The following is a 22391-nucleotide window of genomic DNA, read 5'->3' on the forward strand; positions in this document are numbered from 1 at the left end:
TAGTAATCTCAATAAAATGCTTATTTCATATTTATATGAATGATGGACCACAATTTAAACAGTGCAAAGAATTAAAAGAGAGGTAAATTGGTGATCTCAATGAAATGTGTTTCAACTTACCAGAAGCTAGAATTTGGTCACAAGACCTATAAGTGGAATGTCTGAGATGCAAAGACGTGGTAAAATATATGGGAATCTGTAGATTAAATATGTAAGTTAACGAGGCTACAATTTACAATATAATATTTAAAATTTTCAAATCATTTAGAGAAATTCTTGGAGGCATTATTGTGGCCATCTTGGACTATCCTTTTAAATACCCCACCAAACTTTTCAAGATTTACCTTCCAAACAAAGAGTTTTTGGAGAATATACCTGGATATTCTCCATTGGCTAACCCAAAAACAATGAAAAATAAACTACATGTAAGGGACATAAACCCATAGTGGGTAGAGAATAGAAAGAAAATGTCTAATATGACATAAAAGTGGAATATGATGTATAGTGGATATGACAAGTCGTTATGTATGCATGCATATATCGATTCTAACTTAAACATGAACACACCAAATTAAAGATATAACCATAAATACAGAGATGCAGCAAGAAATAAAACTTCATTTCATTAATATCAAATACTGAAATATGCTTACAAACAAAATGGAAATAAGACTAGCTCAGGTGATGGTAGCTTATCTCTGAGAAGAGATGTGGCGACTACATGCCTCTGAATTGTGTTAGAATGAGGCTTGAAAGCCTAATTATTATTGAGAAATAATGGAAAACCCTAAATATCCAAAAACTTAACCCTACGAGATGAAGCGCCAAAACTATGGGCCCCGTTTGGGTAAATTGGTACATCAACTTCTCGGGGTCGTAACTTTGGCATACGATCTCTGTTTGATGTGCACAATACCTCGTTAGAAATATCTATATGAGGAATACAACTTTTGAGTGGAAAACATTAATCAACTACTTTCGATTGCCCAATTTTCCCAAAAAAATGTCATTTAGGGCCTCAAAACGGCTCCGGAAGTTCAGGACCCGAAAAACTGCCAAAAATAGTAAACTATGCTACAATTAAGGAAAATGAAAAACTGAAAGAGGCAGTGGTGGGGGGTCCAAGTGGAATAGGCACGTGGCCACCAACATCCACCTGGATCAGTCCTCCCCCTTAGGAATCAATGGTCCCCATTGTGCTGAGTGCCTCCATGAGATGGGGAAACTTCTACTAAACTTGGTCCGTGGTGAGCCACTTGCCTTGGTGTAGGAGTTGGCCAGCTTTGAAAACCCTATATAGTTGGATATTCTGCTGGAAAGTGTTATTGACCTGTGTGTCCATAATTCAATCAGTTGTGGCTTGTTCCATGTAGTCTAGGTTGAACTCTGTTGGTGTGAGTTGTTCTGCAATGTCTGATGTTTCTAATAATGGTGGGAAGTATGGTCGAAGGCGGTCCACATTGAACACTGGGCGCAGACCAAGGAATGGGGGAATGCTGAGAGAAAAAGTGTTATCTCCAACAACCTTGGTAATGGTTTAAGGACCATATTAGAGTGGTATGAGCTTCTGATGGGCTCTGGTAAGGCGTTCTTTCTACAATTGCAACCAAACATTGTCGCCCACCTGAAATTTGTGTGGCACCCGATGTTTATCATGTCGCTGCTTGTACTTGGAATTTTACTTCTCGAAGATCTCATGAACCTGTCAGAATATGTTTTAGATGCATTCAATAAATATGGTCACTTTATTAGCCTTGGAAAATACATGTGTGGTTTTTTCTATGTAGTTGCATGAGGCATGGCAACATCAATCAAACACAATGGTTAAAATACTAAACCGACTTGAAAGGAAATGTGACCAGTCGAGCTATGGAGAGCTTTGTTATAATGGTGTTGCACATAGGGAAGAATCTCATCCAGGTTTGTGGATGCTTGGAGTTGTACATGTGGAGTATGTGCACTATCATCCTATTAACTACCTCCATCTGGCCATTGGTATGGGAATGGAAGGCAGTCGACTTGGTGAGCTTGGTGTCCAATAGTGTCCAGAGGCTTGACTAGAATGTGTTGAGGAACTTGCTATCCCGATCTGATATAATGGTCTGGAGGATCCCAAAATGTACCCATACTTGTTCAAAGAAGAGTTTGGCAGTGTCCTCTATTGTGATACTCTTCTTGTAGGTCGTCAATATAGCCATCTTAGAAAATTTGTCCACAACCACAAATAAACAATCATTACCATGCTTGGTAGAAGGGAGGCTAAACATATATTCCATGGAGACGGATTCCCACGGCTAGATGGGAGTAGGCAGAGAAGTGTACAGGCTTGCTTCTTGATGGTTGGCTTGGTGATGGTGCACACAATGCAGGATATGATATATTTCCCAACATCCAGTCGGAGTTTGGGCCAATAAAAGTACTTTTGTAGTACAACCACAATTTTCTCCACACCAAAGTGTGCTGCAACCCGACTGTAGTGCACCTCCCAAATCAACTTGGCATGCTTACTTGAAAGAACACAAAGGTGGCCCAGGTAGCATAATAATGAGTCCTGGAGGTGGAAATGAGGAACTTTCTTTCAATCTACTAGCATTTGGTATGTGGAGGCAAACTTTGGATCATTTTTATATAGTTGCGACCATCAAGAAGTCTCATGGCCACAAGAGTCGAGAACACTAGTCAGTGTGTTGCAACTGGGGGTCGATTGAAGCAGTATGCAACATGACTGGTGCTACCATTTTTGTATTTAATGTTCAAGTGGAATTGTTGCATATATATAGACCACTTTTGATGGCGATCGTTTTGAAATTTCCCTTGTGTTTGTATAAACTTAAGAGGTCGGTGATCAGTGTGGATGTCCATCTCCTTCCCCATAATGTAATGCTTCCATTGCTGGAAATCCTTCACTATGGAATACATCTCTTTATCATAGGTTGGGTACTTATGAATTGTATCGGAAAGTGTTTCGCTATGATAGGCCACTAGATGCCCATCTTGGGTGAGGACTACACAAATAGCATAGTCTAAGGCGTCTGTTTCGATTTAAAATGGTTGTTGCAAGTCTGGTAGTGTGATTACCAGTGTAGAATAAAGGTGGTGCTTCAACTCAAGGAATGTTTTATTTTGGGACTCGGACCAGGAAAAAATTTCTTTCATCCCACCCTTAATAATCTAACTCAAAGGCTAAGTTGTATGAGAGAATCCCAACACCAAACTCTGATAGAAATTTGCAAGGCCTAAAAATTTGCGAAGCTTCGTTAGAGTGGTAGTGGCTGGCCAATCTTGAACGACTTGGATCTTAGTCAGATCCATGTGCATGCCACACTCATCTATGATGTAACCCAAATATTGGACTTGGCTCATGCCAAAGGTGCATTTCTCCAAGTTGGCACACAATTTGTGCTGCTGAAGGGTTTGAAGGACCTACCAAATGTGTTGCAAGTGTTCTTCCCAACTCTTGTTGAAGATGAGGATGGCATCGGATAAACAACAATGAATGAGTTAGTGAAGGGCCGCAAGATGTGATCCATTACCCTCATAAAATTAGCAGGGGAATTTTTCAACCCGAAGGGCATACCCAACCATTCAAAAAGGCCTTCCTTGGATTTGAAGGTAGTCTTCCATACATCTGTGGGCTCTATTGGAACCTTGTGATAGCCAAACTTCAAATTGATCTTGTTGAAATACTTGTCCCCTTGAGTTGGTCCAGAAGGTCATCAATCCATGAGATTGAATACCTGTTCCTAACAGTGATTTTTTTTAGTGCCCGATAATCAATACAGAGCCTCCAGGTCCTATCTTTCTTCTGTCCAAGTACAATCGGGCTCCCACAAGGCAAGGAACTTGGTCAGATGTGCCCTTTTTGCAACAACTCTTGGATTTTCCACTTGATCTCTTCATTTTCCATAATGGAGCGACACTATATCAGCCCGTTGGGTAGAGGTGGTCTAGGAGTCAAACCGATCGAATGCTTGACCTGACAGTGCAAGGGTACCCCTATGGGTGAGGAGAAGATGTCCCTATATTCTTCCACGACCATATTCACCTGCTTCTTCTACATGGAGGAACCCTTCCCGGGGGCCATGAATGTGGCTATGATCTTCCCCTTACTTTGAGAGTGAATGAGAAAGAAAACAAATTTGCGAGTCTCGGAGATGATCTTACTGCATTGCTTAGAAGAGATCAAAGAGATGGTGGTAAGCGGGGCTACCTTCGGTATCTTGTATAACTTGTTACCCAAAGAAATAATAACAAAGTAAGTTCTAGAATCATATACAACATGTCGCTTCCATAAGCATGGTTGTCCTAATAATACATCACAAACTTCAAGAGGAGCAACGTCACACAGTACCTCATCCGTGAAGGGCTTGATGTTGTAGGGAAGGCGACATTGTTGGCTTAAGTGGAGATCTCGTCCTTGGTGAAGCCACCTGATGTTGTATGACTATAGGTGTGTTGTAGTCAGTAGGAACAACTGCTTCATGACCTTTGCTGAAATGAGGTTATTTTCGCTCCTGCGGTCGACAATGAACTGCAGCGGAGAAACCTTCACCCACATCTATGAATGGAATAGGCATTCCCCCTCCTCTAGATCTTCAAGCTCAATCTTCTGGATCTTAGTGGTGGCCACGGTGGCACTGGGCTCATCGTCAATGATCTACTTCCCTTTGTCATTCCCCTTGTCGAGTTTTGACTCAGAGTTGAAACATGTGTATGAATCAAAAGCCTTCAGCTCGACCATCAGTGACTTCTTAGCCTGACACTCACTTGTGTTGTGAGTGGAGCTCTTATGGAACTCACACCACTTTCCCTTGTCCTTCTTTGTCTTTGTGGTGTTGTTCTTTACTTGTGGCTTTAACAGGTTATCATGGGTCACCCCACCTTAGCTTTGTCCTTTACTCTACAGTTTTGGGGTGCCTTTCCCTTGCTTCAGAAGCACAAATCCAAAGTCTCGCTTTTTCCGTTTAAACATCAGCTCAATCTTGATAGCGTACCGGTACGATGTGCTGAGCGAGGAGATGTCTAGTAACTCCATCTCATCCTCGATGTACCTGTGTAGACAGTCGCGGTACTTGAGTACCAAATACTGCATGGAATCCTTGATACCCAAATTCGTGTGTAGGGTATGAAAATCATTGGTAAACTCCGGCACATCTTGGTCCTTTCCCTACCACAGCATGGTCCATTTTATGTGTTTATCCTCATAGCTTATGACAAGGTAGTATTGCTCCTTGATGGCATCCCGGAACGAATTCCAAGTGGGTATGACTGAAAATAGTGAGGGTGTACTTTCGTCCTTTTTCTCACAGTAGGTTTCCCACCAATCCTTGACATGGGGGGCAGCTTTGAGAAGTGCAAAAGTAATATTTTCCTGGCTGGAAAAATCATGAATAAAAAAATATCCTTCTAGAAGATTTAACCATTTATCTATGACGTCTATCTGACCTTAAAATATCGGGATTTCAAAGTTAACTTGTACCTTAAAGGGTGTGGTGCTTCCAAAATAGTTCTGGAAGGCAATGCATTGCCTTTGGGTAGCTGCTGAAGGATATGGACAAAGTCGTCCATCATAGTGTTCCTCTGTCACTCGAGGGCTTCTTCGAGCAAGATTTTGAAAGGATCTCCTTCCCCCTCATCTTTATTCTCTTCCGCCATGGGAGGCCGTCAGAATTTGCAAGGTTGGTCTTGCAAATGTTTGACCAATTTGATCCCCAACTCTTTATATCTTGACCTCATTGGGGACATGCAAAGAAAAACGAAGAAAGAGCAGACCGCTTTGATACCACTAATTCGAGCTTAAACAAGAATAGACCAAATTACAAATATAACCAGAAATATAGAGATGCAGCAAAAATAACACTTCATTTCATTAATATCAAATACAGAAATATGCTTACAAACACAATGAAATAAGACTAGCTCGGGCAATGATAGCTTGTCTGTGAGAAGAGATGTTGCGTCTACATGCCTATGAAATGTGTTGAAATTAGGCTCTAAGGCCTATTTATTATTGAGAAACAATGGAAAACCCTAAACATCCAAAAACCTAACCCCAGGAGATGAAGCACCAAAACCATGGGCCTCGTTTGGGTAAATTGGTACATCAACTTCCGGGGGTCGTAACTTTGGCATACGATCTTCGTTTAATGTGCATAATACTTTTTTAGAAACATCTATCTGAAAAATAGGATTTTTGAGTGGAAAACATTGATTAAATGTATTTGTTTACCCCTATTTTCCTAAAAAACGTTTTTTAGGGCCTCAAAACGGCTCTGGAAGTTCACGACCCGAAAAAAATGACAAAAATAGTAATTTTTGCTACAATTAAGCAAATTGAAAAACTAAAAGAGACAGTGGAGGGGGTTCCAAGTGGAATAGGCAAGTGTCCACCAACATCCACCTAAATCATATATGGTATTATGACATTAGTGTCATAGTAAGAAAAAATGAAGCCAAATTAGAAACAAAAGTCTTAAATGTTGATAACTCTAATAGATGACCAAATGATTGTACATCATAACATTGGTATCACAATAAGAAAAAAAAAGCCAAATTAAAAACATAAGTGTTCAATGTTGATGACACTAATAGATAATTAAATGATTATAAGAAATTAATAAATCTTGTAGTGAAACTAATATTCAACATTGTTAATTTTTCCCTTTACTCATTTATGATTCAAATTTTACATTTTTAACTTGCAATTTAAGAGAGCTTCAACTTCATATATTCTCGAGATGCTTATGATAAAATGAAGGATTCGGTTATATATGGAATATTTTCTATATTCTTTAGATACTACACATAATTCTAGAAAATGATTTTATCAATACTACACATAATTGCATAAAATAATTTTATCAGCCTCCTTCACAGAGGGTTAAAGGACAACTTAGAATGAAAATGTGAGTTTAACTAGAACCATGAAGAAACAAAAGGATTCAATTACGGGCATATAAATATTTAAATGTCTTCGTGGTATGTTTACCAAAACTGATCAAGCTGGACAAGGAGCATAATCTTTTCTCCATTGTATATATTCAACAAAATGTGAAGCATTCCATTTATAAAATAAAAGTAACACTTATTTTACGTTCATTTAGTTTATTTATAGATATTGTACCCATTTCTGTTCATGTAGATAGATATCATCTTCAACATGCTAAAAAAAGTTCAAATTACACCAAAACATTCCAAGGCTACAAGCTACTTGATACAAAAATATTAAGTTTTAATACAACCACCCATGGCGAGAAGGCCTATATCACAAGAAAATTTGAATAACATATCACGTAATTAAACATTAGTAGATCTATGTATAAATAGAGAAATTAGTCAACCGTCATTGACTATCCAACAAGTTTCAAAGGAGAAAAGCAACATCAATTCTTCAATGTGGGGTTCTCTTCTATACAAGGCAAAAGGGGAATATTTTCAGATTGCTCAGGGAAAATGATACCTTGTGGAAAATATAATTTGAATGTATGTGCTACCCCTAAAAATCATATTTTCTAGCAGATCGATAACTGGTGTCAAGATATTATCAAGCATAGAAGACCATTCAAGTTTCGACAATCATTCATGTTTGTTTTCTACCAGTAACATCAAACATGATTTTATGTCTACTAAGTACTTGCTGGTGAGCAGTGAGAATCAATATTCCACAATGATTGACACATCAAATACTGGTAGACATCCAAATAATGTATTTTCAATGTAGTAGAATGCTCTTAATTGTTGGAGCTAGCCTTTGAAAAAATCAATAATAAATATTTCAAAATTTTACACATATTTACTTTTGGAGGGAAATTTTGCGTGTCTGTCTGTGCTAGAATATTTGATTTACCCATCAATGTTGTTGAAGTAAATAAATGATGCCTTTCTCCTTACATGAAAATGTAAACAATCCCTTTGGAAAAGATAACCCCAACCCCCACAACTAATGCTTCCAACACACTCAAATCAGCCTACTCGAAGGATTGTCTGACAATATTGAATTTTTTTCATGCTCCTTGGATATCAATTTAAAGGTGCAACTGGAAGTGAAAGACTTTACAGAAAAACTAACATTTGACTACCCATCTAAAGCACGCTCTCAAAAGAAACTTGAGTCGATAGAGTTTTTTGTGCTACATCAGAAGTTGCAACCACGCTGTGGAGCATTTGCATGACCTCCACAGTGTCATCTAAATAATACTATTGTTTACTTGGTTTCTAGTTAATAGTAAAAGAAAACAATTCAAATATAGAGGCCATAGATGGTTGCACCATTGCACTTGTAGTAGTCACAAACATGTCTTCAACAGATCTATCATCTCTAACAAATCTATCATCTCTAATAGATCTATCATCTCTAATGCACAAAACAAAATCTGGCAACTTTCCTCTTTCAATAATTGTTGACAGAATTTGTTCTGCTACCAAACCCTTACTAACACCCTATAAATTCCAAATCAATGTGTCTAAATACTAAACCCTACTTCACAAAAAACCAACTGAGAAAATTTTCATGATCACATATTAATAAAAGGAAATATAAATCCTCCTTTGCACACATTCATGTAACTAAGAATATAAGTACTTTTTGTACCTAGGGTTTAACTTAACAATATGCTAGCCACTTTTGACCTCCACAGGATTTGCAAGCACACTCTCCAAATGACCTAAAATCTCATTGGATTGGCATGATCCAAAATCCATATTATCATCTCTGATGATGTCAAACCAAAGCACTTTCTTTAGCCTCTATGGCAGAACCATCGGTAATCTCAGAATATAATTTCATAACAGGCTATGTTGTTTTCTTCTAGTAAAATTCTATAGTGGGTAGCATTGTTTCCCTTTCAGAATCTTGGCTCCACCTGAACCATACAAAAACAATTTAGAAGAGAGAAGTAATGATAAGGAGCTGATATAAAAACATGAGAAAATAAGTGTCAAGAGATTGCCTCATGAGTAGCCATTTTCTGTTGCAATCCCTAACTTATGACAAGGTGAAAACTATTCACTAAGAGATTTTCAACCTCTTCCACTCATAATAAAGACAACTCTTTAAGGGTCATTGCATAAGATATTTACAACATATATTACTTGTGGACTTGGTTTTTTGTTCATAGAAGTCTAAGACATCATAGTACCGTCATATCCAAAAAAATTCCCTATTATAGGTTCTCTTGTATGCAAAGACAATATATTCTGTAAAATTCTTGCTACAGCTTGGATTAAGTGATACAACCCTGAAACTCAATCCAAATCCAATACCCCCAACAACTGCTCTTAAAGTGATCCCAACATACTCTCTCCAAATCTTGCTCAAAGTTGTGAGCCCAATAGTTTACACCATGTGTGCTCACATACACATTCTTGTAGTTGTTTCTTAGCCTCATTAATTAGAAGGGATAAATTGATGGAATCGGAAATAGCTTTTATGTTCCAGGGAATGACCCTGATGGCTCCATTGACAGAAGGAGAACATCACATCCAATTGTTTGACCCATTCCTGCTGAAGCTGGCACTAAAGTTGTTCCATCATATTGCAACCTTCTTCGAGTTGCTTGCTAAGTTCATCTATTTCACAATCCTACCAAAAATATATATATAGCTTTGAACTCGGCATCTCTTAAAGCCAAGAAGGGTAAAAATAAAAATAGAGGCAGAAGGAAGAGGCGAAACCTTTCTGTTCATTTCTCGAATCGCGGGTATGGTAGCGTTCCTCTAGTTATAGTCCATTTCTCGAATCGCGGGTATGGTAACGTTCCTCTAGTATCGTCGGTGTGAAGACAACATAACGGGTGTCACTGGTGGTGAAGACCTTACACTCGCCCGACAACACGAACCCATGTGCCAATTTTCTATTTGGACGAAGAAAATACGCCTCTGTGATCGGATGAATATGCCCAGTCCAACCCCGCAGAGGAACGTCGATCGAAATGATTAATAATTTTAAATAATTATAATATTTTAATTTAATTTTAAAACTATAATTAAATTAAAATTTATCTTTATATTTAAGAGAAAATAAATTTATATTTAATTATTAGATAAAAGGTTTTTGAAAATTGACATATAGCCTTGTAGATAATTTATGCATCATGACATGTTTGCCGATATTCCAGCATTAACATTAAGCGACGATGCGTGTTAAATACTCCTTTCCACCCAAAGGTTGAAAATGATGTAAACGTCCTTTATTTTAATGTGTTATGTGTTATGATAATAAATTCTATTGGAAAGTGTAAATTATAATATGAGTTAATTGGAAAGGGTTAATTATTATTATTATTATCCAATTTTAAACTCACGACTAAGCCAGACACTAAATTGGAGTATGAGATCTCTTTGTTTGTGGGACAAAAGACCCAACTCTATGCAGTCTACAAAGCCATACATACTCTACCCCCTCTCGTTTTGAATCCGGGACTTCTTAGGAAGCAACACGTGCTCTTAACCATTATACCCGCTCAAAGAGAATTTACAATAACCTAATATTATTTCGAGTATTTAAAAAAAACATTTTTTAAATAGTTTTAAGTTGTAAGAATATTAGTGAAAAGATAAAAAGTAATCATTTTGAAAAAGAAAAAAAAAAGAATAAATTTTAAAATATATTTTTATGGAGTCGCTGCTTCATAATCTAGTTTTATTTCCAATTGAAATTACATAATTTATACTTTATATAAAATTCTTATATACAAACCAAAAACTATTGATTTAAAATAGAAATTGTTAATATTTAAGTGGTTTTCTAGACAATTGGACCTAATTTGACCTGACAATTAGATTCTTTTATTAAACTTATTTCTAAACCCTTATAATATACTTTCCAATCCAATTTAAATCATAGAATTTTGATCTACATTATCCTTGAAATAGTGGTTGCCTTTCATAATTGTGTATTATTAAAAATTTGTTGTTCTATAAAACATTTCACATCTTATAACTTATAGAATGAGATAACCTAAAAATTTCGTTTTATATTAGATATGTAATTAAGAAATTATTTTGATTTCTAACATGAGCCATTCTATAAGGATATAAAAATGAAAAATTTACTCCCCAAAAAAATTAAACATTGGTCCACAGTGCTAATGACCAATTGTAACTAACCTATAATGTTTATTGTTTCCTTGAGTATTTCCCATACTAATTCAATGAGGTTTCACAACTTGCTTCTATTAAAGCAGCCATATAAATCTTTTTCATTTTCCTTTCGAATCACTTCATTTTGATATGTATGCTTAATTTATGCTCAAAACATCACCGACTGGTTACACTATTCTCATGCTTGAGAAAAAGAAGAAGTTAAGAACATAATGAATTTTCCTTTAATAAATTATACACATATTGTATGCAGTAATATATTGGAATGCTATTGGAAGAGTTAGATATTATTACCATTTATTCTTTGCGATTACTTGTGAATGGAGTGGTAGTTTTCAAAAGTTCAAGAAATCAATAAGCCTTAATTCAAAGGGATAAATGATCCATCTCCCAAATGACTTTCTTGAATGTAGTGAAGTAACAAAACATGCATATTATCGAAATTGACCTCAGAGACAGTTCACATGTTTAGGCATTGAAGGGGTTATTACTTATTTTCATCTTATTTCATAATCTTAATTTTGTTAATCAATGCTGTATAAAAGATCAACAAGATACAAAATAGAGAGCCAAAGAGAAACTTCACCTGCTAGATATGGATTTGTGGTCCAATGCTTATTTATTTAGTTAGTGGAACATAAAATTTTGGTATTTATTAATGAAATGACAGGTAACATTAGGATTTTTTTATTTTTATTTTTTGGGAAATTTTGATGTTTTTTCAGGCCATCATAGAATTCAGTGAAGCAATTCAAAGTGAAAATGATTTAATTAAAAAGATAAAATGTAGATAAATTGTTGGAGATTATGACCTCGATGGCAAAGAAACCATTGATACAAAATGCAAGTCATTATTAGGAGGAATCGAGGAATATTTTGAATAAATTCATTGCAAAACCAATTGTTGTTTGGAAAACTATAGACTTTCAATTAACGTTAAAACTTTAAAAGATTACTTTCAAAACACTTACAAATAAAATGAGGATTTTAAGGGGAAGACTTTGTTATTATAGAAGGTATTTTACAACTACATGAGAAACACACAATTTTAAAAGAGAAAGTTGTTTCTAGCTACGCCCTTACAAAATATTAAGTCATAGAAAATTAATGATATATTAAAAATGACAACCTTTAGGATGCAATGGAAAATGTGAGTATGTGGAAAATCATTCTTGACTCAAGGGGATAAGAGTTTAGTTTGAATGGAAGAGATCTTTTAGGTTACAGAGCATAAACACAAGGTTATTTTAGAAGAGATATTTTAGGTTACAGATCATAAACATAAGGTTATTTTAGAACTTTTAAGTTAAGGTGCACACATCTTTAATTTCTAGTGAATTTTTTATAATTAAATCAAGAATATTCATTACAAGTCGATGATTCAAAGTTATCATTAATAGAAAGAAACTAGTTGCTTCCACGTATTAATGTTATTAATTATATGGAAACGAAGACATATTTATTGAAATTATCAACTAGGTCGAAGAAAGAGAATTCACAAAATATTAGGAAGGAAAACAAAAACACCATATTATAAAAAGAAAAAAATATATATATAATAAAAAGGGAAAAAAAGTATTGATGAAAACTCCATGGGGCATCATAATTCATAAGGTTTCTTGAAAACCAATTTCTAAAAAACCATTCTATGGAACAAACAAAAATGAATAATCTTGTGATGAAAACCTTCAAAGGACATAAAATAGGAAACCCTCAAAAGTAGCTTCCTATCAAGTTTCCTCTACTTGAAAAAAAAATGAAAAATGAAATAAAATAAAACAAAACAATAATCCAATGATGAATCATTTGTTTGGATACAAATTGTTTGTTGCTAACTTCAAGTTTTAATTTACAAGATGTCGTAGAATAGTCCTTATTGCTACAAAGTTAATTGTAGTCATAGATTTACACCTTGTTGATGCATACCCTCATGTTCAAAAAAATTTACTTGCTACAAAATCCTTGATAATGTGGATACCACATACGTTTTATGTGCATTTGACTTATTTCCTCTCAAAGACCAATCTTCGTGAGGTAACTTGCAGCTACCACATATATTTTATGTGTATTTGACTTATTTCAACTCAAAGACCAATCTTCATAAGGTATATTGAGTATTGCTATTCACTTCCTCTTTAAATTCTATTTGAAATTGATCATTTTTAGAATATTTCTAGTTAAACCTCTTTGGATGTCATCTCCTTTTATTCCTTATTCCTCCCATTCTATTGTGACCCTTTTTCCTATTTTTCCATACATTTTCTAAAACCATTTCTCTAGCACCATATCTTATGTTATCCAAACTCAATAACCAAAATCTTCACATGAGGGTTGTGATGTGATACTTCACATCACCAGTGACACAATTAAGATGGGTTATTATAAGTATGAATGATGAGATATTGACAAGGAGTTTAAACATAGTTGTAGAAGACAAGAAAACAATATGAATGAACATGCTTATCATTCTTATTTTACTAACACTATGCAAATGTTTTTTTAGATATCCATGTTTATTACTGTACAAAAAATTATAAAAGACATTATAGTGGAATTGGGAGATCCTACTTTTGAAGAAACTCGTTTAGGTCCCCATACCAGAAGGATTTTCTTTTACATCTCATAATTCCATTTTCAATAGACGCAACTAGATGGGTGATGATGATTTGACAATGATGGTGTTGATAAATTTCAGGCCAGGCAGTAACTCCTCAAAGCAAAATTGATTCGTATGTTTATTCCTTCAGGTTGGTCTTCATTATATACATGAGGGAGAGACTGTTCACTTCATCTCCTGCTGACTATTCATATTACTTATTTATTTATTTACATTATATTCACCCAATCCTGATGATTAGGTGTCAACATTCCCCCCCTTAATCTGAAGGGATGTTGGTGAGTCCAAGCATCATTCTGAATCGTTCAAGCTTTTCTCTTCCAAGCGCTTTGGTGAAGATGTCTACAATTTGCTCATTAGTGAAACAATGATGGAGATGGATTGTTTTGGCCTCAACATGATGTTGAATTAGATGATATTTAGTATTGATGTGCTTCGTTCGATCATGGAACTTTGGGTTCTTGGCCAAATTTATTGCAGAGGTATTATCAATCATGAGTGGAGTTGATTGTACTTGTTTTACCTGCAAATTTTCAAGAATTTTCCTGAGCCACACAATTTCTTTTGTTGCTTCAACTGCTGCCACGTATTATGCTTCTGTTGTGGAATCTGCTGGAACTGATTTTTTGCGTGATCTCCAGGAGACAGGTCCTGATCCAAGGCTCATAGCATATCCCGAAGTACATACCCCAGTTTCTTTGTCTCCATCGAAGTCTGAATCAGAGTATCCAATCAAGCTGAAGTCGTCCACCTGTGTATACTTGATTCCAAAGTCTTGAGTTCCCTTCAAGTACCTTAGAACTCTTTTTGCAACAGACCAATGTCCCTCGCAAGGCTTTTGCATAAACCTGGAGAGGATTCCAACAACAAACAAAATGTCTGGTCTGGTAGTACTTATGTAGTTGAGACTTCCTACAAGCTATCTATACTTTGTTGCATCCTCAAATTCTTTTCCTTCAATAGATGTGAGCTTTAAGTTTTGTTCCATTAGAGTAGTAAGAGGATTGCATTCTATCATGCCAAATCTATTCAACAGATCTCCAATGTATTTCTTTTGAGAAATAAATATGGACTTCGGATGTTGGGTTACTTCAATACCAAGATAGTAATGAACATAGCCCAAATCAGTCATTTCAAAACTTTTCCCCAATTCCTTCTTTATGGATGCAATGTAGCTTTCATTGTTCCCTGTCATTAAAAGATCATATACATATACCACAAGATATACAACTGTTTTTCCAACTTTCTTGACAAATAAAGTTGCATCATCAAGATCATAATGTTTGAATTTGAGTTTCAGAAGATGCTCAGTTAGTTTTTCATACCAGGCTCGCAGTGCTTGTTTGAGGCCATACAAGGAATTCACCAGTTTGCATACTTTATGTTCATGTCCTTTCACAGTAAATCCTTCATGCTGGGACATAAAAACATTCTCTTTTAGATCTCCATTCAAGAAAGTAGTTTTGACATCCATTTGATGGACTTTCCAACCGTTCTAAGCTGCTAGGGCAAACAGTGTCCAGATGGTAGCCCATTTTGTCGTGGGGGAAAATGTCTACTCATAATCGACCCCTTCCTTCTGTGCAAAACCTTTTGCCACAAGCCTAGCTTTGTGCTTGTCAAGTGAGCCATCAACTTTATACTTGTTCTTGTAGACCCACTTGCAGCCAATTGGTTTGGTTCCTAATCAACCAGCTTCCAAGTGGCGTTCTTTATGAGGGCATCATACTCCTTTTGCATCGCTTCTTTCCATTCATCATGAGAAGCAGCTTCTTTAAAGGAAGTTGGTTCAAAATCTGTAAACAAGTTCAATTCACAATCATAAGAAACATCCATATCAACAGGTCAATTAGAGTCATCTACATCACCTCCATTTTGCCGGTTTGAATTTCTAGTCCCTGTCTTTCCAACCTCATCAGGATGAACACTTTCAAGTGTCTTTGTCAGCCACTTTGGGGGACCTTTCTCAGATGGTCCAGGCTGCTCTGCTGATTGAGTTGGGACTGAATCAAGGTTGAGTCTCCCAATTCTGTCAATCATATCACTTAAAGCATCATCCGTTGTTTGAATTTCATGCAGGGAAGAGTGTTCTTCAGAAGAAGATTCCACATGTTGATTTAGTATAGGAATCCCCCCTTCAAGATGTGGAATCTGATTATCAAATTCTTGAAATGATTTTGCTTTTGCAAATCTATCCAAGCGATCAAGTTGCCGCTCAACAACATTGTTAGTTTTGGATGATTCAAGAAAAATTACATCTATAGATACAACAAACTTTTTTTTTACTTCATCATAGAGACGGTATCCTTTGGAGGTGTTTGAATACCCCAAGAAGATACATTTACGACTTCTAGCACCAAGTTTGTTTCTATGTACCTTTGGTATCAAGGTATAACAGGTGGAACCAAAGACCCTAAGATGCTTTACCGAAGGAACATGTCCATACCACATTTCATATGGAGTCTTGTTTCTAATAGCATTAGATGGACATTTATTCTTTATATATGCAGCACAGAACAGCATCAACCCAAAACATTATCTTTACATTTTTGAAGAAGAGCATGGGTCGTACCATATTTAAGATTGTGCTATTCATTCTTTCAGCTACACCATTCTGTTGGGGATTATAAGGCACAGTTATTTGATGTTTGATCCCATGTTGGCGAAAATAGTTTTCAAATTCATTAGATGTGTATTCTTTTCCATTATCAGTGCGAATAGACCCAATATGAGATTGTGCATCATTTTCAATCCATTTATGAAAGTTCTTGAATGTTTGAAAAGCATCAAATTTGTTCTTCAATAAATAAACCCAACACATTCTGGTGTAGTCATCAATAAATGTCATCATATATTTATTTCCATTTGCAGAAGGAACAGGCATTGGACCACATAAATCTGAGTGAACGAGTTCAAGTTTTCTATGTGCTCTTGAATGTGAATCATGAAAAGACTGTTTGCTATGCTTTCCTAGAATGCAAGCATCACATTGCTTAAGTTTCCTAGGAATTGTAGGCAAACTAGAAACACCATTTTTCTTCAACAAGCGGAGGCTGTCATAGTTCAAATGTCCAAATCTAGCATGCCATAATAAACTTGATGGAAGTGTACCTTCTTCATAATGAGAATTGTATGAGAAATGTTGTGCACGAGCAGAGGTTCCTTGCAGCTTGAGAAGCCTTTCTTCTTCTATTCCCCTCATGACAAGTGAGTGGTCAGATGCTTTTCTCGCCTCAAGCTTTCCATCAAACATATGAATGGAGTGACCTTGCTGGCAGATGTGGACCAAGGACAACAAGTTTCTCTTCAGCTGTGGGAGATAGAGAACATGATGTAGAAGAAAGTCTGGAAGACTAGGCAATTGAAGCCCGATTGTGCCAAGTCCTGATGGCTTGATTTTTGATTGGTCTGCAAAGTATACTGCTCCATCAACATTGTCAGTAAATTCTTCAAAAAAATCTTTTCTATGAGTCATGTGGCAGGTTGCTCCTGAATCAAGCAACCAATCATTTTTCCAAGAAGCAAGTGAAGCATTAAATAAATCTTCATTTACTCCAATATTACATTGTGCCACAACATAGTGAGCAGATTCAGGTGCTTTACCTTTGTCTGTATCATCAGTTTTACCTTTCTGTTGGTTTCTTTACTGCTCAATTTTGTCCCATGGTAACTTGCATGTAGAGGCATCATGTGATCCACTTCTTTTGCAGCGTATGCAGTGCAAATCTACCTTTTCTCCTTGAGAGTGTTTGCCCCCCCACCTCTGAAATATCTTCCTCTTCCTCTTCGACCACCTCTTCCTCTCGAAGAATCTTTAGCAGGATTCTTTTCTTTATGAGCAAGGCACACAGCCTCTTCAAAAGATTCAGGGGCTGTCTTCTTTCCAAAAGCTTTCTCTCTTTCAACAAACTTTTTCACAAGAGAGTCAAAGGTGATATCTTTGAGATTTCCATTTGCTTGCAATGACTCAAGATAATTGGAGTAAGTAGGATAAAGTGCCTTGAGAAAAGCGATAAGAGGAATATCCAATTCAACCTTAGTGGATTTGATATCATGCATTATTGACTTTACTTCAGATGCAAGAGTAAGAGGATCATTATTTTGCAGTTCAAGAGTGAAGAGCTTAATCATGAGTTGAACAACTTCAAGTGCAGAATGTGAGCCATAGAGTTCTTTCAGCTTTTGAAAGGCTTCGAAAGCAGTTGAAAATGGCGAAATGTGGTGACTCACCTCTTCATTTACAGATGCTGTGATTAATGCATAAGCTTTGCTGTTCTTATTTTCCCAAATGGCGAGCTCTTTGTGTGAGTTAGGCTATTCTGGCTTTTTATCTTCGTCTCCAATGCACACTCCTTTCCACAACTCATTGAAAATGAGGGTGTGTTTTATCATCCGGGACCATTCAAGATAGTTCTCCTTCCCAGTGAGAACTATTTCCACCATGGATATGATTGAATGCATTCTGTAACAAAAAAAAAACTTCTGCCTAATATAATTCAGCCTAAATATATTGTGGAGCAGCTTCAATACACACAAAAAAATTGTACAGCGCATTCAAGAAACTAGACTGCTCTGGCAACCAGCGTTCAATGTAATACACTAACCAACGTTCAAGCGTAAATACAAGAACTGTGTATTAACGTATACATTGACTTATAACAGGCAGCGTAAATACAAGAACTGCGTTAACAATCATATTACACAGCATTCAAACTTCAATGGGGCAGCGTAAATACAAGAACTGTCAGGCCTCAACGCATATGCCAACACTTCATAATTTACATCCGTTCTTTATCGTTTTATTCTGATGCAATTTCTTAAAGTTGTTGCCACAGCTTCACAAGAGGCATTCACGGTCCATCGTTCAACGCATTCTTCAAGACTATTTAACACTGCTTCAATGCATTACTTAGAACAACAATCGATTTTCAAAGAAATAACACACAATTTCCAAATTTTACAGGAGCCAACTCAAAATGTGGACAATAGTAGGAAAATACCAGTCCTTCACTAAGAAACAGTCCTTCCTGCTACGACGCTCTGATTTCTAAAACGCGTAGGAGGGGTGATATGATATGGATGCCAAATGTAGCAGCGTATTGGGAGCCAAACGCAACATATTTACAAAGGATCTCTCCAACGAGACAGAACGACTCAATCAATCAAAGTATCCTGCTGTTGATGCCACGAAGGCCGGAGGATATCACCACATTTCCACTGCGCTGTTACCAGAGGTTCTGAGAGGGTTTAGGTTTGTTTTGGAGAATGGCAGTAGCGTTCAAGGCAGGTATCGAGCAGCGTAGCAGTAGCAGTCAATGGTACAGGTATCGAGCAGTGTAGCAGTCAATGGTGCAAGTAGGCTTGAGAGAAAATGTCAGGCAACTGACACCAACATTTATATGGGTAGTGTATTATATGGAGCAGCGCTTTTAAATGGAGAGCAGAGGAGCAGAGTTTTGTATGCAAGGTAGAACATAGGCAGAATAAGGAGTTACAAAGCAGAGGAAAGCCAAAAATGGTGCTGGCTCTGATACCATGTCAGGCCAGACAGTAACTCCTCAAAGCAAAATTGATTCTTATGTTTATTCCTTCAGGTTGGTCTTCATTATATACATGAGGGAGAGACTGTTCACTTCATCTCCCGATGACTGTTCATATTACTTATTTATTTATTTACATTATATTCACCTAATCCTGATGATTAGGTGTCAACAATAAATATCCACTGTTATTATCCACTGTTATTGATTAAACGCTTTCTTATATGTTTGATAGTCCGCATTTGCTATAAAAACTACTTATAACATTAATTTTCAGTAATATATTACAATCTTTATATGTTTGATAATCCACATTTGCTTTAGAAACAACTTATAGTATGAATTTCAATAAGAATATTTTATAGTAGAATTTCAACAAGGTTATTTAATAACATAGATTTCTGCAACACCTTTGTTTTAGTGAAGTGATGACAGTCATTTTAGCGCTGCTGAGATCTGAACATGGGAAAAAAAAGAGGATAAAGAAGAATAATAAAATTCCGTTGGATTGAAAATCAAACGGGCATTCTAATGAAGCACTGAAAACATGCATTGAGAAGCTTGGTGATGTTGATGCACCAACATAATGAAGACATTCACGGCCATGGAGTTCAAAAGTAATCAAAATTGTAGTACACAAATTCTTATGTACTAGTCTCATTCTTTTCATGTCTTCTTTCATCATTCTAAACGTGATCGATATTGGATTCGTTAATATTTATGTGAAAGATAAATTGAAGTCTATCTGATGCAGGAGCATCCAGCTCAGAAGAGGCAGAGAGTGGTTAACTGTCTGGGTGATTGACATGTGGTTATGAACAGGTGTTGGAACCTGTGTTTTCTTTTTATTATTTAAGTTATTTTCATTTACTGTTAAGTTACACAAGGACAATCGGATTAGGAGCATAAACTTTTTCTGTAGTTAATTAATTAGCTAGCTGTTTACTTTTTGTTTACAAGAAAAAAGAACTGACAAAATAAGTTAGGTACATTCGGTTGACAGTTTCAACTGAATCTTGGAAACTGAATCTCAATTGTAATATTTAAACAACCATGCAAACAGGCGAGGGGTTCGATTTCTTCCCTCAAGATAATAGAGAAAAATAGATAATCTGGAAAACAAAAATAGAAACCAGAAATTATCTGTCTGCCAAGACCTGTAGACTATTTTAGTCATTTTTTCCTTATACTGAGAAATTACGTGTGAAATTTTCAGTTCGAATGATATGTAACAACCATGTGTGCATGATGATTAAAATGATACATATGAGAATTGGAATCTATTGAATGTGTGACAGTGTGTGGAAAAGAAACAGAAATTTGTTTTTTTTTCTCCTTGTGTTACTTATTGACAGGAACAGAGTAACGGAGCGAGGTCTACAACCATATAACATACGGAATAATTTGCTATTCGACACAGTCAGGAAAACCAGAAGGAGCATTCTACTAATTACCAGGTGAGTCCACGTCGTGCTGAAGCAAATATAATTTTCTTTCACAAATCTACGAAAAGCATTCTTGCTTATTTTATAAAAGAACAGAGTTCATCCAGAGTAACAAACAGGAAGGACGAATATATTACATAACCCGAGTCAGGGTTCGAAAAACTAGTGAAACCATCTAGTTGAACAAAGAAACCTATGAACATCTAAAACATAGCGACTTTCCATTCCTGTGAAAGACTTGCAGCCTACAGGCGCAACGAAACAATAGAATCGACAGACAGGAACTCTGAACATAGGACCAGACATGGGACTGAAGGGGAAGGCAACCCTACCGTAGGGTTTGAAGTTCAGCAAGAACGAGCCGGGGTTCCAACTGACGGAGGGAACCTGCACAGAAACAAACAACAATAAAATAGCACAGATTAACAGGAATCGATAGCAAATGAAGAACGAATAAACTGTGAAACAGTTAGAGTTAAATATTTGGAGTGAAACTCACCAAGAAGCTGGGAAAAACAAGAAAAGCCAGGGTTTCGAGAAGCCATGATTCCTGCTCACAAAGGGGCAGCGAAGGTTAGAATGGCGGAGTAAAGCGGCGAGGTTTGAAACTGGAGGAGAAGAATACCTGTTTGTCTCCGTAGACTGCCCCGTCGATAAGGAAAGCTCGGATTGGGCGTGCCTGTAAAAGGAATCGACAGTTGGTCGAAGTTAGCCACAAGAAACCTCACCAAAGAACAGAAAGCATAGCTAGAGGCGTTTGAAACGAGAAGAAACCTGAATACACAGGAGGAAGCTTACCATTGCTGGAGGAAATGCGCGGGTTTGCACAGACCATCTCGCCCGATTCAGAAAACCAGTGACAAGTTCCAAAACCCTCCCAACACATTGTCGGTCGACATAACAAAGCAAATAACGCTAGAGCAGAAGTTACAAACAGGGAAAGAGCACATAACCCGGAGCGCATTGGATACCCAGACCTCGAATGGAGAAACGTTTAATGTGAAGTCAGTTGCCGCGAAAACCAAAGGTCGGATGTACATCCACCTTATTAATTATTGTTGACGTGTAATAAACCACGAGCCAAGCACAGTTGGAGTCCACACAGCGGAGAATTGGTATCGGAGCCAGGTTGTAGGGAACAGAAATAAAATGGAGGCTCGCAGGAGAGGAAGAGGGAGAGGAAGAGCCATTCGCAGAGCAGCGGAAGACGGACTGAGGGAAGAAATTCGGGTCTTACATGAAAGATTAGCAGCGGTAGAAGCCGGGGAAAGAAGGAACCCCACAGATGACAGTGATGAAGATGTGGCAGAACCGGAAGATGAGTTCGAAGGGGTGACACCTGAGCTCCGGTTGTTGAAATCGGTTTTGCTGTCCAGTCATAAGCCAAAACATGAACTGTCCACTTATGATGGGAGTCTGTCGGCGGACGTGTTGCTGGACTGGTTGAGTGAAGTAAAGAAATACTTTGAATTTGAGGAAACCAGTGAGGACAAGCAGGTGAAGTTCGCTGCCACGAAGCTGAAAGGACACGCATCCTTGTGGTGGGACAGCATTCAGGCAGAAAGAAAAAGGTTACATAAACAGCCTATAAAGAAGTGGGCCAGCATGGAGGCAAAACTGAAAGAGAAATTTCTACCAAAAGACTACCAGATTATGCTGTACAGACAGGTACAGAATTTGAGGCAGAGA

At 36.9% G+C, this 22391-nt stretch overlaps 1 long non-coding RNA gene across 1 annotated transcript; it reads right to left on the reverse strand.

Moving 5' to 3' along the window:
* Positions 1 to 20809: 20809 nt before the first annotated feature.
* Positions 20810 to 21628, reverse strand: LOC149248254 (uncharacterized). Its single transcript, XR_016265713.1, has 4 exons — positions 21501 to 21628; positions 21328 to 21381; positions 21202 to 21252; positions 20810 to 21089 (listed from the first exon to the last, which is right to left on the reverse strand). It is a non-coding gene; the product is annotated as an uncharacterized LOC149248254 (long non-coding RNA).
* Between the last annotated feature and the right edge of the window lie 763 nt (positions 21629 to 22391).

The sequence above is a fragment of the Pinus tabuliformis genome, chromosome 7 (genome assembly GCF_031772625.1).
Source record: "Pinus tabuliformis cultivar Carrire ecotype Pingquan chromosome 7, CPIR1, whole genome shotgun sequence".
NCBI lineage: Eukaryota > Viridiplantae > Streptophyta > Pinopsida > Pinales > Pinaceae > Pinus > Pinus tabuliformis.